Source organism: Vigna unguiculata, chromosome 5 (assembly GCF_004118075.2).
Source record: "Vigna unguiculata cultivar IT97K-499-35 chromosome 5, ASM411807v1, whole genome shotgun sequence".
Classification (NCBI taxonomy): domain Eukaryota; kingdom Viridiplantae; phylum Streptophyta; class Magnoliopsida; order Fabales; family Fabaceae; genus Vigna; species Vigna unguiculata.
In genome coordinates this window covers 45836235-45855979 of record NC_040283.1, presented here as the reverse complement: position 1 = coordinate 45855979, position 19745 = coordinate 45836235, and the positions used below count along the sequence as shown (strand labels likewise).

The window sequence follows — 19745 nt, the reverse complement described above, 5'->3', positions numbered from 1 at the left end:
ACAATTAAAGGGATATATTTGTTGTTTTCACTTATTAGTTGGCCACATGTATCTCGTTTTATTCATTCCCACACATTTTTTTTATTGCTGCTTTTGTATGATCTATTTCTCGTTATTTTTTCATCTCGTCTCGTAGTTGTTCTCTCAAGTCAATTTTAATTTTTTTTAAGTATTCATCCATAGACTCATTAAATATGAATGAGATTAACGTTTAATAATGCTAATTTTTACCATTGAATCATATTTTATTAATAAAATCAACTATTTTATAGTTTTTAATCTTTTTAATCTTAAATTTATTTCATTTTATAGATATATACATTTTGGATTATACTAATTTAATTTTATCACTAATTTTCATTTTTTGTGTGTCTAATTATAAAGGGAAAACTTTATTCCAAAATTCAGACAAGTCAACAATCCTAAATAACAAGAAGTAGACCAAATGTAAAATAATGAAAGAAATACTTAGATATAAATAAAACTGTAAATGTAAAATAATGAAAGAAAAATACTTAGATATAAATAAAACTGTATGCATAAAAATCATGTTATTTATAATTTAATTTCGTAAAATTAATTTATAAAATAACGTTCAAATCTTACTTGTATATTATAATTTAATTATTTTTTTACTCATATAACTTATTTTCTCGTTAACTTGTCAATCAGGACATGGCCGTGTATTAAAATTATAAAATCTTTTATATTTTAAGAAACTACTTCAAGTCACTTTTTAAAAACTTCTTTAACTTTGTATTTAAGAGAATAATAAAATTAAAGAGTGTTGCATTAAAATGTTCTAATCTATGTATGTAAAATATCAGTATATAAATATATATATAAAAAATGCAAAGGTAAATAAGTAGGTTTTGGAAAGTATGTCTGTATTTTCAAAATCTAATATTACAAAAATAAAAGAATCTGCACTTAATAAATCTTGTATTATGATGTAATTATGATCTCTTCAAATTTAAAACATTACAAATTACTATCAAAGTTATTCTTTACAAAATATTATAGGATTGTTATAATTGCATTTGTTTTTGACCTTTCATGGTTTGATTTATTGGCCATAAAAGTGAGTTTGGTTTGGATGTGGAAAGTGATAAGGTGAAGTGTATTATTGTTGTAGGTATTAATGAGAAAGCCCCCACCCTACAATGTAGATATCCTAAAGCTATGAATTTGATACAAATATTTTGGTGACACATTGCACACACTTATTCCGTTTAATATCCTACAATAAGTTAAAAGTATATTAAATGCGTTTCCATGTCTATGTTCTAAACTAAAATGCTTAGCGTACACATAATATTATATATTTTACTAAAGATAATGGTGTTTGGGATATGAATATCGTTTTGATATGGAAGTGTTTGCTGTCAAATCCTTATAATTTTTTTTTATGTCAATATTAAGATGAAAAACAGACAAGGACACAATAATAGAAGTAGAAATTTATTCTTGATAGATTATCAATATAACTGAGATAAAATATTTAAAAAATAATGTATCAATGTATATGTATAAATTTTATATAAGGGTTAGAGTATTATAAGTGTTTCTATTTAAATACATATTTATTCGATTAAAAAAACAAAATTATTATAAGATTTTTTACTTTTTACTTTTTTGTATAGTAGTAAATATGTATAAGGGGTGATCACCCAAGTACTTTGTATATTATATTTGTTTTTTGTTGTCAATAAAAAAAAAGAATTATTTAACAAAAATTACAACTAAGATAAATACAAGATAAATGAGATATATGCCAATTTTAAATCTCAATTTAATTAGCACCAAGTTACAAAATATATTGAAAGTTTATCAGCTAAAAAAAGTCTAACTATATCTTTAAAAAGTATAAATATCTCAACTTTTTTTAAAATAATTTTTTTTACAATTATAGAATTCAATTCTTTAATTTAAATTAAAAATCAAAGGACTAAGAATATAAAAAAAAAGTAAAAAAAATACAAAAAGTAAGATTTCTACACGTAGAGAGACTCCATTTAAAAGATAAGGTGTCATCTCGTTAATGGAAAGTTGAATTAAAGTAAGAAGATTTCTATTTTTAAAAATTAAAGTAATCGTAATAATGCGGACTTTCTACGAGCAACTAAACTCGTCTTCTTGAATAATGACTTTTTTTTATAAGAAGTTTGTAATGACTTATGCATTTTCTTAGTAATTTTTTTTAAAACAAACTTAAACTGTAAATTAAACAAACTTATCCCATTTTTTATGTAAGAATGGTTGGAGATTTCACATGTCAAAGGTAAGTTTTACTATTATTTTATGAAAGTAAATTTTAAATCTGATCCTGTCTCGTAAAACTTATTTAATAAGATATGGGTTTATATTATTTTAGATACTTTTAGTAAATCGATGACATCAAATTGTGAGAATAGAAATGATTGAATAACAAATATATCAAATATGACACGTATTTCATATCGATATGTTTATTTTAAAAATAATAAAATATAATATATATATATATATATATTTATATTAAAAATTATATAATTATTTTTAAAAATATGATAAATATATCGTTATTATTGTGTAAATCCAAATTAAAATTATATATTATATATTCAAATTTTTAAAATAGAAAATTATAAATGATTATTATCATAAAAGTATTATTATTTTATAAATCAAATACTTTATTAATAAGTATTAATGAAGTATAAAAAATATCAAATACAATACGTATAAAACACATATACGTCACTATATACATCTCTATAAACATTGGATTACATTAAACGAACCATGGACTTTCAGTAAATATGGTTATGCAATCGGAGTTTTTGCACCAGGTCGATGCTCTGAATTGATAAATCCAACTTGTCTTGGTGGTGATTCAGGAAGAGAACCTTATACAGTCACACATCACCAATTACTAGCTCATGCAGAAGTAGTCCAAGTATACAAGAAAAATGTTCCAGGTTTTTTTTTTTTCTTCACTCTTTAACCTTAATTTATTAGATTTTCAAGTTAACCAAGAATTAATTCAAGTATTTCTACAACAATTTTGCTTAATTAACCTTCAAAACACTGTACACAGAGATCTCAAAAAGGAGTGATAGGACCAGCAATTAATTCGTTTTGGTTTGAGCCATATTCAGATACCAAATTAGATAACGACGCTCAACAACGAGCACTGGACTTCATGCTTGGCTGGAAAGTGCTTAAATCTACATGAGAATGTGTATTATCGAGTAGGATATCATTTCAAGAAAGATCGTATAAAACACTATTTTATGTATCTCTAGGTAAAATTCGTACATAATTATTGAAAATTCAAATATGTGTTTAAGTTTCACATTATGTAGAAATAGAAAAATAGAGTACTGTATAAGAATAAAGATCCACAAATCCATTGTCTTAAAATTTTAGATTAAGAGTGGTGTCAATGTCTTAGGTAATTGGACTTATGTCTCATTGATGTTTGATCTCGTCAGTAAAACTGCATCCGTAATCCTAATAATAATATCAATTTCACCTATTATAGGTACATGGAACCATTGACAACATGAAAGTATCCAGAGAGCATGCGTTCCTTAGTTGGTGAACGATTGCCAGAGTTCACTGCAGAAGAATCAAAACTTCACTAGTGCAGATTTGACATTTTACTTCGCCTTATAGGTCTCGGTTATAATGGAACCGAAGCCTATAAGGAGGCGGTGACATTTTTGCAATTTCGTCCAACTATATTACCTCGGGTGAATGCAAAACCGGTGCAGTAAGAGGTTTTAGGCCTCGGTTGCAAAAGAACCGAAGCCTATAAGGCAACCTAGTAACCAAAATTTCAAAAATGTCATCAGCACTTTTGGCCTCGGTTATTAATTGAACCGAGGCAATATGAAGAGGTTTTTGGCCTCGGTTAAAAAAGAACCGAGGCCTATAAGTCAGCCAGTAACCCTAATTTCAAAATGTCACCTGCGCCGCCACATTTGGCTTTGGGTCTTTATTGACCGAGGCCATAAAGGGACTTTTGGCCTCGGTTATTAATTGAACCGAGGCAATATGAAGAGGTTTTTGGCCTCGGTTAAAAAAGAACTAAGGCCTATAAGTCAGCCAGTAACCCTAATTTCAAAAATGTCACCTGCGCCGCCACATTTGGCTTAAGGTCTTTATTGACCGAGGCCATAAAGGGACTTTAGGCCTTAGTTATTAATTGAACCGAGGCCATATGCCCTATTTAGGTTCCCAAATTCACGACTTCGCATTGTTCACCTTCGTCCCTGAGCGAAAACTTTGCGCGCAGTGGATGCATTCTCGTCTTCGTTTTCTCGTGCGGTGGTGTTTGGTTCGTCATTGGTGAAGGAGGCGTGCTCACGGCTCACGGCAAAGGTGTGATTTGGTGGTCATTGTCTTCCTTTGTCTGCGGTGGTGATTGCGGCACAGTGGTAGGGTTGCCCACAACAGTGGATTGAAGTTATGCTTCGAACGGCGGTGGAGGTGCTGGATCTCTAGATCTCTTGGCTCTACTGGTTCATGGTGGTTTGTCATTGTCGCATTCAGACCAGTGAGCGTCGTGGTGAGTTACTCGTTCAGTGCTGGTGAAGGTCTGGCTGCGACAGCGTTTGCCGACGATCTCGGTGGCGAGGACGAGCGCAACAGTGCTAATGGTGGTGCGAGCGAAGTACCCCTATGGCTTCGGGTCCCAGGGAACCGAGGTAGAAAAGTACCCCCTATGGCTTCGGTTGACACCCGAGGCCAAAAACCACCTTTTTTTGCCTCACCCCAATATGCCTCGGTTCTGGAACTGGGGCAGAATATCAAAAACAACCGGAGCCAAAAGCCCTTACTGCACTAGTGCTTCTTATTGGTTCATATGATTTTCTTGGATTAAACTATTACACCACTTACTATGCTTGTGATCAACCTTCATCCAATGTTGTACCTAGTTATGTTACAGACTGCAATGTCGATTATTTAAGTGAGGAAACCTTTATCTATCATTTATTTAAATCATATATATGTTAAATTTGTTAATATCATAATTTGTTTTTGCTTTCATTGGCTAGGTGAACGAAACGGTATTTCGATAGGGCCACCGGTTAGTAAGAGATAATAATGTCAAATTTTAAGTTTATATTAGGGTTAAATATATTCTTGTCGTTCAAGTTTTAGTGAATTTTGAAATTAATTTTTTTTCAAAATTTTATATTAATTTAGTCATTCATCTTTATAAATACGTGAAATTAGTTATTCTTACCAAATTCTATTAAGTTTATTTGACATTTTAAATGCATTTTATGATAATATTTGAATTAACATTAAAACGAAAATGTGTTAAACGATGTAAACGATTCAAATACTATCATAAAATATGCTTGAAATGTCAGATAAACTTAACAAAATTTTGTTAAAAAGACTAAATTTATGTATTTTTAAATATGAAAGACTAAATTAGTCGAAAATTTTGAAAAAAGATTAATTCCAAATTTGACTGAAACTTGAAAGACAAAAAATATATTTTTCCCTTGATGTTATTATTATTTGTTTAGGTTTTATATATAACTTTCATAATTATACTTGCAGACAGCTTCTGATTGGCTGTATGTATATCCCAAAGGAATTAGAGAATTGTTGTTCTATATCAAAAGAAAGTACAACAATCCTGTGATTTACATAACTGAAAATGGTAAATATTTCAAAAATTATTTTTATTATATCAAAGTTTGTAATTGTTCATTTAACTTTTAACATTATAATGTATATTGCTTTCAATTTGTAGGTAGGGGTGATAATCCCAATGAGGAATCACAGACCATTGAAGAAGCTGTTCAAGATACTTATAGAATTGACTATTATTATAGACATCTTTATTATCTACTCACAGCAATTAGGTAATGAATAATTTTTCATATGATTTTTATGAGTGTAATTTAAATTCATTTGTTTTACTTTTCCAGGGGTAACGTGAACGTAAGAGGATATTTTGCATGGTCATTAATGGACAATTTTGAATGGAGTGATGGTTATCTGGTACACTTTGGACTACACGTTGTGGATCAAAAGAATGGTTTGAAACGATATCCCAAACTCTCTGCAAAATGGTTCAAGGGTTTTCTTGAGAACAAACCATTCTGTGAAAGATGCAAAACGGATCAAGAATTTTCTTGAATAAAGATCTCTCCAAAGGATTCTTGCATCACACACACACTCTTACTACACTTTGAAAAGACTATATGTTGCTTTTTATTCGATAAGTTTCAACAAAGTGGGTGCTGTTATAAACATTTTTATTGTTAAAGTGTTGCTTATTTGATAGAATTAGTATGGGTGGCGATGCGGGCCGGCCCGGTCTGTTTAGGCTCTGTTTAAGAAGTTCACAAAATTAAGTAAAGACTTTAGGGAATTAGATGATAAATTGATAATTTAACATTTTCATACACAATGTATTCTTCAAATTTTAGCACATTAAAAATTACATAATACTTGTCTTTTCCAGTTATATAAGAATTTGAAATGTTAATGCAAGAGTCCATAAAAGAAGTAATTAATATACACAAGTGCAAGTTTTTTTTTCTTTTTTCTTTAATTTTGTGCGGGCTTGCAGGTCAGCCCGTGCGGGTCGCGGTCCTATGCGGGCCGAACCCGTGGGCTCACTACTCTGGTCTACCCCGCATTTTTTCTGCGGGCCGCCCGACGGACTAGGCCCTAATTGCCACCCCTAAGAATTAGTTATAAATTTTTCTTCATAGTTGTTCTTTTCTAGAGAGGAAAACATATTCTTTTAATTGTTTTTATTTGTCATAATTGACTTCTGGAAATGATTTTTAGTTTTTTATTTAAGACCAAATTTAATTTAAATACATTTTCTTTTAGTTTTTCCAGAAATAAAATCATAATATATATCGCTCCAAATTCAAAAGAAGAAAATATCTTAAATACATTAATTGATCTAAACGATGTGATGTTAACATACTTCTCATTTCATTTGCCTCCCTCGATCAGGGAAAGTAAAAAAATCATTTCAAAATAATTTTTCATTATTTTTAAACTTTGATTTCAGATATAGTGATTGATATTTATCATAAAAATTTTGAGATCAAAACATTATTGCCTGATAGATGAAAAATAAAATTTTCAGCAAACCCTCTTTCTCAAAAAGAAAAAAAAACCATTATTATGAAAATGAATTATATGTCTAAATCAATGTCATAATTAGTAATTAAAAAAATACCAATTAAGTTATAATAAAAATATGTAATATATGCACCACAAACAAGAAAGGTTAAAATATTCAAAAATTAGTAATTAGAACTTTTTACACTTTACTCTTAGTGCACTATTAAGTTTGAAGGCCTTTAATTTGATATGTGCTTCATTTTTTCTTTTCATTTCTGAAAATAGGACTATTTTTTGTGTTTCAATAACTTAATTAAACCCTTTTTTATTTATATTTTATCTTTACTTTATATTGAAGAGAGTTCAATTAACAACTTAAAAATTTATTTTTAAGATAAATTTAAACAACTTTTATCTTATTTGGCAAAGAAGAAACGCATTGAAGAAATTCTTGCACGTAAGTGATTTTTCATTTTTTCCGTGATTTAAATTCTATACATGCACAATTGCTAACAAAAATGTTTATTGTTTTATATTCGATATATATATTCTAAAATTGAAAAAAAAATGTTAAGTATATATGACTATATTTTTTTTTCTAAAATAGGGTTTTTTCCACATATACAGTGGTAACGACTTTATTTTTTTACATTAATCATTTGTTGGGATGTTATAGAGAGTGGAACAATGAGTTTTTTTTTTTTTTACATAAGTTTAGACAACCCAATTGTCTCCTTTCCACCTAAAAACAAGTAACAAATAGATATGTCAAACACGGGTGGGCTAACCACGAGCTGGTTGAAAATGAGTGAACCCAACCCGGTTCATTTTATGATGAGTCAAAAATTTTGTAATCCGGCTCAACCCACCACGGGTTGGTAGGTTAAGTGGGTTGGCTCACCAACCCACCTAAGAAAATTATTTGTTTTTTATTTTTTAGTATTCAAATATTTAAATAAATTTTTAAGTAATCCATGAGATGACAATCATAGTAAAATCAAGAACCAATGTTTTAATCATGCTCACCACCAATATATGAAGAATTATTTCCAAGAAAGTATCCATATGGTCTAAGAAAGCATGACTAATATTACAAATTTTCTGTCATGCTATTCAACAAAATATAAATAAAAAACTATATATTTTTTTCATGCTAATTTAGAAAAATTTGTTTATAAGACGGTTACTTGAGTAATTTACTATAAAGATTATAGTTAAAGATTAAAGTATCAACATATATAACTTGACAATCAAATTAATTAAACATTCAAACAATTCAAATATAATTAAGCAACATTCTACATTCTAGCATTTAAAAATATGAAATTGTGAACAAATATAATAGGAGTAGTAAATAATTATTAAAAAATAAAAAAAAAATTGTTAAAAAATGTTAGTGAGTTAAGTGGGTCAATTCACTCTCAACCCAACTCGAATTCGTGAGTTAAGTGAATCAGATTGAGTTCAATCTACTCTTAAAAAGTTTAATTTTTCTCGATCCAACCTGGATGAACCAGGTTGGCTCACAGATTGAAATTCATTTTAACATCTCTACTAACAAATAAAAAAAACCTGTAACGGTAACCGACACTAGTCTTGATGGTGCAACCGCTGCCATAAAACCAGGTAATGTTTTTTTAACCATCTCCTTATCCTTCTGCTACATTGTTTCTCTTCCTGCATTTTCTGAATTGAGATCATTAAAGAGTTTCTTGTCTTCTGCGAACGTTAGATGGATATATTACTACATTACATTATTTACAAAACCAACCAACCACTTAAATATTACAACAACCATATTTATTATAGATTGAAAATATAAAAGTATATAAATTTGAACTTTTCTAGATTTAGATTTAAATAATTGAATAAAATTTAAAAACTTAAATCCATAGTTTATTAGATCAAATAGTTTGAAATGTTTATAAATCGATTTGATATATTCTTAAAATCGGCATATATTTTTTTTAAATCGTTTATTAGTATAAAATAATTTACAGCTAGACTTTATTTCATATAAAATATTTTTTAAAATTAAAATGTTTCAAAAGCTTCTTCTTTTTTTAGTTCAGTAAAAATGTTTATTTATATAAGAAACTTACCATTATACTTTATGCTGAATATATCAATTAAAATTTGAATTATTCAATTATTCATTTATAAATCTAACAATTTTCTCTAATATCCTCTAAATTTTCTTTAACTTCTCCATAACTTTTTGGAACTAATTTTCATGCTTTTCACAATGAGAGAGTATAAGTGAGATGACATTAATGATAAATTTTGACTTCTAAGAATTTTAATTAGAATACATTTTTGTTACCGAATGTGAGATTAACCAATGAAGTAAATGAAGTTAAAACTCCTCTACTTCTTATTATTACAGAGGTAATAATAATAATTGTTAGGTTAATCTGTAGTTGGAGGTTAGGAGTTATCTGAGGGAGCCAGATGCTTTTCAGATTTTCATTAATGCATTTTATATTTAGGATTAATTATTATATTTGTTTTTCACCTTCCATACAAAATAATGTGTTTCATTGCAAATTACAAGGTGAAGTCTATTATTACTGCACCTATTAATTGTTTCATTGATGATAAGGTCCCCACCCAACAATGTAGCAACTAATACCATGATCCTACAACAAAATTTTGAAATTTCTATTTAATAATAAACTTACCTAAGTATTAAATGCGTAGATGTCTATATTCTATATAATGCAGACGACACATATTGCTGCATATATATACAACTATGTTACTTGTCACAAACAAAATGAAACCTCTTACATCAAATTACGCTGAAAATCTAAAGTTGCTAGCTCAAACAAAAGGGAAACAAAATATTATAAATTTATAACATTTCCAACCAAAGCAATAATTAAATATATTTTTATTCCTTAAACTTTGTCATCATGAAATTAGAATTTGCACTACAAATTTTGTTTTAAATAGCGATTAATTTTTAGAGACAAAAAATAATTGATTTATCATCATGAAATTAGAATTTGCACTACAAATTTTGTTTTAAATAGCCATTAATTTTTAGAAACAAAAAATAATTGATTCCTATGATGAATGATTTATATACTAATTTATAAACTAAAATTTATTAGTCTTTAAAATTTTTTTTATTATGAATAAAAATTATAATTTCTTTGTGAATTAAAATTCTAAATTAGTCACTAACATTATCAAGATTTTGGGTTCAAAGGAATTAGTCTTCAAATTGGTTTCGAATTAATTAGTATCCAATTTAAATACTAATTTATTTGATAGTCAAAACATTGGTAGTTAATGTTAATGATCAACTTAGAATATAATTCACAATTCAAGTTAATATTTGAGTGTTGTGTTAATGCTTGTTGTGACTTCATAACTTGTTTGTAGTTCTTAAAGTGTTGGAAAATGTTTTTTGAACCTAGAACTGAAATTGAATAAATAATGAAACTTGTATATAGGGATAGAAAATATAAAAAAAAATTATATTTTTTAAAATTTTGAATTGTTGAAAAAGAAAGGTTCGACTACTAGATGTTGTGTGTAGTGACATGAGTATTCATACATTTATTTTAAGATGTGAGACGATGCATGCATACTATCATACATACGTCCAAAGAAAGAATAAAAAAAGTGTGTTTTTGAATTATTTAAAGAAAATGAAAAATATTAAGTAGAACAACAATATCAACGTTAGTCACACGTTTATTTTATGAATATCAAACACCATGAATGATCATACAAACATTCAAAGAAACAACTTTGAAAGAAAACAAAAATAATTGAATACAAAATGATACGGATAACCATGTATCCGACCCTTATTATTTTTGGAAGATAATAAATGACGCAGAGGATCATACATGTATCTAAAAAAGTGTAAATAGTATTTTAATTTTTTATATTTTAAAGAAACATTAAAAATTTGCGAAAAGGGAGGGGCCCACCCCGACACATTCACACGTGAATTTAGTGCATCCTTATTTATGTAAGGGTTAAATATGTTTTTGGTCCCTCAAGTTTCAGTAAAATTTGGAATTAGTTCCTCTTCGAAACTTTATACCAATTTAGTCTTTCATCTTTAAAAATCTATGGATTTAGTCCTTTTAACCAAATTTTATTAAGTTTATCTAACGTTTCAAGCGCATTTCATGATAGTATTTGAATTGTTTATACCATTTGACACATTTTCGCTTCAATATTAACTCAAATGTTATCATAAAATGCGTTTAAAATGTCAAATAAACTTAACAAAAATTGGTATGAAGGACTAAATCCACACATTTCTAAAGATGAAGAACTAAATTGGTATAAAGTTTCGAAGAGGGACTAATTCCAAAATTCACTTAAACTTGAGGGATCAAAAACATATTTAACCCTTTATGTAAAATTGGGCCCCACTGATGATGGAGAGAAAAGAAAGAGAAAGGAATGGGCAAAAAATAAAAGAATTGAAATCAAATCAGACCACTTAATTTGGCCCGATCCCAATGCTTTATGTACCCAAGCAAATAAGCAGCTTCTTCCTTCACCTCTAAGCATCTATTCAGCACTTTCAAATTTTTTAAATATTTTCAGACCTTTGCACTTTGATTTATGGGTAGGTAAAAAAATTAAGAGTTAAATATGTTTTTTGTCCCTCAAGTTTTAGTGAATTTTGGAATTAGTATTTCTTCAAAACTTTATACTAATTTAATCTTTTATTTTTAGAAATGCGTGGATTTAGTCATTTTTACCAAATTTTGTTAAGTTTATTTGATATTTTAAACGCATTTTATGATAATATTTGAGTTAATATTGAAATGAAAATGTGTCAAACGGTGTAAACAATTCAAATATTATCATGAAATGTACTTAAAACATCAGATAAACTTAACAAAATTTGGTTAAAATGACTAAATCCACACATTTCTAAGAATGAATGACTAAATTAGTCAAAAATTTCGAAGAATGACTAATTCTAAAATTAACTAAAATTTGAGAGACCAAAAACATATTTAACCCAAAAATTAATTATCCTCTCTCTTTCTTCTCCTCACTTCTTTCCTTTTTAATTTTTAATATTTTTTAATTATAAATAATTACACAACTAAATTATAAATAAAAATTATAAATTAATTAAAAAAATTAAAAATATATAAAATTAAATACAAAATGAATTTCGAAATTCAGTCAAGAAAATTATTAGATTTTGAAATCTAATTTAAATAGTTACTGAATTTCGAATCTAGTTAACATAGTTAACAGATATAAATATAAATATATGTGTTTATTTATTTTTATTTTTGTTTCTTATTTCTTTTTTAGTTTTGTTTAATTTTATTTATTTTTCTTAATATATTATATGAAAACATTTAAAAATTCTATAATTTCCTTAACCGAATTTAAAAATCAGTTTAATTTTACATATTTTTATTTTTTAATTAATTTATAATTTGTATTTATATTTTAGTTGTTTAATTATTTATTATTTAAAAACAAACTAAAAAAATTAAAAAAGTTAAAAACAAATTAAGAACAAGTCATACATCAATTAAAAAATTAAAATATAAAATAAAAAGAGAGAAGTGAGGAGAAAAAAGAAAGAGGGTAATTAATTTTTTTTATCCACTTACCGGTCAAAGTCAAAAGGTCATCTTGAAGATTTTTAAAAAATTTGGGTAGAGATGATAATGAAGAGTGAGCCAGACTTGCCAACCCGTAGGTTTGCAAGAAAAAGTGTGGGACAAGGTGAGTATTTTTAGTTCGCTGGTCCGCTTAGGTCCATCTCACTTCATGTGTATTTTGTGTGGGTCAATGATGTGCTGACCTGCATAGTCCCATTGACTTAAATCTCTAAAATTCAGTAACATTAACACAATACATTGTGTGTATTTCTTAGAAATAAGTTGTTCATTAGAGTTTTTTCTCTAGTCCATCCAAAAACAACTCTATTATGTGTGTTTCATCTTTTATTTTAATATAGCTCAAAGTTATTTTTATTTTCAACATACTTGTACTTAAAAGTTTGGAATTGTAAAATTTGAATATTACTTGAAACAGACCTATAGAAACTTTTATTTTTACTAATTTTAAATAAAAATAAGTCAAGTTGAGTTGAAGATTAAGCTGAGTTGTACTAGGTTGAAGCTAAGTCCAATCGTCATGAGAATAAGTTTTAGCTAAATCTGTTCAAGTTAAAAGTAAAGTCATGTCAACATAGATTAAGGTTGTGGCAAATTAGTTCGAACCAAAAGTCTAACAAAAAATTGTATCGAGTTGGTTCAGATCGAAAAACTAGCTAAAAGGTCACACAAATAGACCCACTTAAAGCTAATTTTCTATTTAGTATAATGTGTGAATTTTACATTTCCTATTTGGTAAAAGACGGATAGTTTGATCATTAAAAAATAAAAATACAGATATGTTTTTGTATACAAGCTCTTTATCAGCAAAGTCCATTTTCTAATAACCACAGATTTCGTGTTATTTAAAAGTTTGGTATAAAAAATTGTAAAATATATGGATTACTATATTTCAAGGAAAAAGGTATCAATAAGTATTTAAATGGCATGTGTGAAATAGATTTAAATAATAAATTAATAATAAAATAATATAATATACTAATAATAAGAAGAAAAAAGATAAACTTCACTATCTTCCTATTTTCTCTTTCCGTGCCCATACCAAGCATTCTATCACACTCTGTCCTACCATTCCTTATCCCCAACTACCGGACACTTAATAAAACTCAAATTATACATAATGTGATCCAATACGAGAAACATGATATTTCTTTTTTAGGAACTTTCATTTTACTTTAGTTTAAGAAAACCGAAAGTTAATTTGGTTAAGAGAATGTTTTTGTGGAAAGTGATTATTTTCGAAAGATATAATTAAAAAAAGTTATAACTTCGTGATTCCGAAAAAATAAATTTGGAGTTTACTAAGAGGATCTTCAGCAAGAGTTATTCACTATGATTAAATTGCTTATTTCAATTTTAAGCTATTTATATTTATGAAATCTATGTAAAAATAATTTAATATCTATATAGCTATTTTGTCCTAATATGTTATATAAAGTTTTTAAGATCTTTTTTGTCTTTATAAGTTTCACACTTAAATTTCCACTTATTTCAAAATTAGACATAATAAGTTCATGATCTAGATATTGCATTTTTAAACGTAAAAAAACCTTTGAATTCTCTAATTTAAATAACAAAAAAAATTACTAATTATATAAAAAAAATGTCATGCATAGAGACTCCCCTTAAAAAAGAAACAGACAAATGCAGACTTCACTTTAATTAAAGTTGTCATATATGAAGGCTTCTATTTTTGTAAAAAAAAAACGAACTGTCTTAATAACGAAACGATTTCTATCCTATCGTGATCTTATCACTTCTGAATAAAAAAAAATCAAAATGGTTCATAATAAAATTCAATTCTTAATATTTTGAAAATATCCACGTGAACAATGCAAACCCTAAACATTGAGATCTGCGTACACTTCAAGATATAGGGCGGTGTCCATTCTTAAATAAAAAATAATAAAAATAAAGATAGAATATGTTTTTTTTCTCTGATTTTTTTATGAAAATTAAAATTAATTTCTCTTTAAAAACGAATTAATCTAAATTTTTACTAAAAGGTACAAAATAGTATCTTTATTTATTAAAATAAATTCAAAGTTCTTCTTGATAGATTAATGCACATAAATGATTTAGGTAACATTTATGAAAAATACCCAGGTGAACTTTGCAAAAGCCCTATTATTTGCACAGAAAATTTGAACAGAGTAATTTATTATTTTAGAGAATTTTAAATATTTTATGGTAAAATATATTATTTGAATAAGAAATTTTAAAAGAAATTTAAATTCTTAGAATTTTATTAAAATAATGAATTTGAAATATTTTATATATTATTTTTTACTCAATATTAGAGTTTACTATTTTCTTGAGGATGTAAATTAAATTTTTTTCAAATAATATCTATTATGATTATATTTTTGTCAATATCTACGATGAATTTTTTATCAATAGAGATGTTTTTTTTTTGTCAATATCTATAATGATTTGTTTTATCATCAACATATTGCAAAAAAAAATTCCATATTGACAGACTCTATATATAGTGGCTCATTGAGAGGCCAAAGAGTGCGAACAATTTGTACCTTAAAGAGAATGGCTTACACACAAGGTTTCTTGCAGCTCCGTGCCCTAACCACTTCTTCTGTTAGAGTTTCGCCAAAATGGGAACTTAGGACCAGCAAACCAAACCGCATTGTTTGCAAGGCACAGAACGAGAATGTCGAAGACAGTGATGCCACCAACCTTAACCTTTCCTCTCGCAGAATGGCCCTCGGCACTGCGCTCATCGGTGGTGCTGCTGATGCACAACTCTCTATGGAGAAACCTCGTATTTCACTTCTTTAACCGATCAACTATTTGCATCTTTCTTTTCATGTCTCACTTTTAAATTCTCATCTTACTGTCTAATTGTTGAATGTTGAAGTACTTTCACTTTATTATTTAAAACACAAACAGTGTTTTAAACCCTATTTTGCACTGTTTCTCATTACTGCATTAAGCAGAATCAGAGTCTCACATGGGTTGTAACGAGTTTATTGTGTTGGGTACTGTAGCAGTTACCACATTACCAGCAATAAGTCCTGAGGAATATCCTGCATCGCATGTCGAACCTCTTTCTCTCAATCGAACCAGTTTTCCCGAGGGCTTTGTTTTCGGGACAGCATCCGCGGCTTACCAGGTATATGCACTCGATAAAACAATGCAAATGTTTTTGTTACAGTTTATTCTATTTATCGTACAAACAAAATGTTTCTTTTATGTAACTCAAATTTTTGATACGTAAGTGTTTCTAAATATATAAATTAACCTTTGAGATTTCAACCTAAACTCACGTGATTTTGTTATGTTCATAATATGTGTCTACAGTACGAAGGAGCGGCATTTGAATATGGAAGAGAAGCCAGTGTATGGGATACCTTCACCCATGAACATCCAGGTTTTTCTTTTCGAAACTTTCTATTAACACTATATCAAGGAAATGGTAAAATACTTTCTTTTGATTTTATTTTATTTCTATTTTAACTGTTAGTTGTGAATATCTAATTTTCCTCAAGTAAAAAAAGGTAAAAACGGAAAGAAATAGGAAAAATAAAAAGAAACAACAAAATTCTTATCGAATAAAACAATTATAAATTATTTTTTATAATTTAAAAATTTAATTGTTGGTCAATGGAGGAACAATATCACCATGTTTCTAAGGTTTTTAGAAATTATATTACGTATTTGAAACTTAAGAAAAACTGTAGATACTAATCCGATTATAAATGTGTCATGACAGAGAAGATAGAGGATGGAAGCAATGGAGATGTAGCAATTGACCAATATCATCGCTACGAGGTTAAGTCCAAGTTCTTATTGATGACACATATATAGGATGAATGAATAAGTCAATTATCTTTGTTATTCAAAATAATGAATTAAATTTTGTGTTTATAATAACAGGAAGATATTAAGATAATGAAAGATATGAATCTGGATGCATACAGATTCTCCATTTCTTGGTCTAGAATCCTACCAAGTGAGATAAAAGTTTATGATGAATTATTATTTTTTGTGATTATTGTAGTTGGATATCTTTTATTACTAATAATGATTTCAATCATTTCTAAAAATGATTGATATATAGACGGAAAGGGTGGTAAAAATGAGGAGGGTGTAAACAAAGAGGGAATAGAGTATTATAACAACCTCATCGATCATCTCATAGCCAACGGTTAGCATCCACGTTTCATCTCTTGTTTTTTTCTCAATTCTAATATATTTTTTAAGTAAATGACAATATAATCATGTTTTAAATATTAACCTTTTAGGTATAAAACCATACGTCACTCTCTTTCACTGGGATACCCCCCAAGCTTTAGAAACAGAGTATGGAGGTTTCTTATCTTCTGACATTGTGTAAGTTATTTTCAATCTCTACTTTATTTTATTCTATTTTGTTGATTTAATAAATGATTTTATTGTAATTGTTGATTTCCAGAGATGATTTTCGAAACTACGCACAAATTTGCTTCAAATACTTTGGAGACAGGGTGAAACATTGGATTACTCTAAATGAACCATCGGCATATAGTAGGGAAGGTTATTCCGTTGGGGCGTTTGCACCAGGTCGTTGTTCTTCAGGGCATGATGAGACATGTCTTGGCGGTGATTCAGCGACGGAACCTTATATAGTTACACATAATTTATTACTTGCTCATGCAGCTGCTGTAGACGTGTACAGGAAACAGTTCCAGGTTTTTTTTTTTTTTTTTTTTTTATCATAACTTTTAAATCTTAATATTTATTAGATATTTGGACATTAATTGGTACGAGGATTGAAGTACTTGGTACTACTATTTTACTAAGTTAACGTTGGAAACACTTTACCCAGGATGATCAAAAGGGTGTGAGTGGCATAACTCTTATTTCTCGTTGGTTTGAGCCATATTCAAATTCCGAAGCTGATAAAAGAGCTGTCCAACGAGCACTTGACTTCTTGTTTGGATGGTAAGTGCTTTTTTGGTAGGAATTTAAGTGTCAATCTAAGTTTCACATTAATTAAAAATAAGAAGGTTGAACACTATATAAGTATAAAGATCCATAAATTTATTATCTTAAGAGTTTGGACCGAGAGTAGTGTCAATTTTTTATCTAATTGAACTCAGATCTCATTGATATTTGTTCTTTCCGATAAATCTTTCCTTATAACTTAATAAGTAATGTCAGAGCCGAAAGTTGAAACCTAATTTTCATACGCGTGCAGTACGGTATATACAAGGATAAAGATACACGTATATTCGACTACAAAGGAGTTATACCGAGTTAAAATAGAATAAAATAAAAATAAAAATTGAAATTTAATATTTTGATTTGCATAAACGATTACAGATACATGGATCCATTGACGTCAGGAAAATATCCAGAGATTATGCGCGAAAAAGTTGGGGAAAGATTGCCAGAGTTCACAGAAGAAGAATCAAAACTTTTGGCTGGTTCCTTTGATTTTCTTGGATTAAATTACTACACCACTAACTATGTTTCTCTTGTTGAACCTGCACCCGATACCTTTCCTAGTTATGAAACAGATCCTGGTGTCGAATATTCAAGTGAGGAAACCTCTATCTATAAATTATTTAAATTATATGTGTTCAATTTGTTAATATCACATTTTCTAATTTTGTTTTCATTGCCCAGCTGAACGCAAAGGTATTCCGGTATGTATACGATCATGCCAAATTTTTTTTTATTATTTATTATTATTTTATTTGGTTTTATATAACTTTAATTACATTCATATTTATTTTTGCAGACCGCTTCTAATTGGTTATTTGTATGCCCCAAAGGATTCAAAGAGTTGTTGCTCTATGTCAAAGAAAAGTACAACAATCCCTTGATTTATGTAACTGAAAATGGTAATTACCTTTTATTATCTTTGAAATACTGTCTAAAAAAATTATTTTGACAAAATTATTCCAGATATGGCATTTCAATATGAAGTTTGTAATTTTACATGTAATTTTTCTTTTATAACATATTTGATATATATTTTTATTAATTTATAGGTCGGGGTAATGACGTCAATGAACATGCACATTCACTTCAAGATTCTCAGCTGGATACCTATAGAATTGATTATTATTATCGTCATCTTTATTATCTACTTTCAGCAATGAGGTAATGACTTATTTTTCACATATTTTAAAAATTATTTTTAAGTCTAATTTAATTTTTTTTTATTGACTAGTGAGGGAGTACGGGTAAAAGGATATTTTGCATGGTCACTCTTCGACAATTTTGAATGGAAAAATGGGTATTTAGTTGGATTCGGATTATACCATGTGAACAGAAGTGATGGTAGTTTGGACCGAAATCCCAAACTTTCAGCAAAGTGGTTTGCGGATTTTCTTCAAAAGCCACAGCCAAAGCCAAATCTCAATTAATGGCAATTTGTAGCAGACATATATATGTTGCAATAGTGTGAAAACTCTCTTATGTGGTGTTGCTTATTTAATAAATTTCAATAATAAGTGTGTGTGCTGTTAAACTTTTTATTAATGAAATGTACCTTTCAATTACAGAGAAGTTGAACCCAATACCTCTTTCACTCTCGTTTTCAACTTTTACTATTAGACCAATTATATAGCTCCTCATAATAATAATGTCACTCCATAAAGTTTGTGAGATGAAAATTTGTATAAAAAAGTAATGTATTTGTGACAAAACAATTTCTAGTAAATTTCTTATTGATCCCTTACAAATTATTATGCAAAGGAAGCAAGGAAACACCAAAATATTATTTCAAAGATAATTACTAGTACAAAAATCAATTTCTACATCATCAAATAACAACACTTGAAAAATCATCCTCGTAAAATAACAATTTTGTAATTAAAAAAAAGTTTTTAAGAACTATTATTAGTGACCAATTCAGAAACCAATTATAATTTTTTATCCATAATAATGACTATTTTAGTAATCATTATTTTTTTATTTTGTAAACCGATATTTAAATTGGTCATTATAGTAACTAACAACTTTTGGTTACTAAAATTAGATGTTAATGAGATTTTTTTAGTAGTGAATGTTATATTAACT

General features: G+C 28.0%; 2 pseudogenes; both read left to right on the top strand.

Annotated features, from left to right (window-relative positions):
* Positions 1–2255: 2255 nt before the first annotated feature.
* On the top strand, positions 2256–6147 carry LOC114184781 (annotated as a pseudogene).
* Positions 6148–11951: 5804 nt separating this feature from the next.
* LOC114184780 lies at positions 11952–19090 on the top strand (annotated as a pseudogene).
* Positions 19091–19745: the final 655 nt, after the last annotated feature.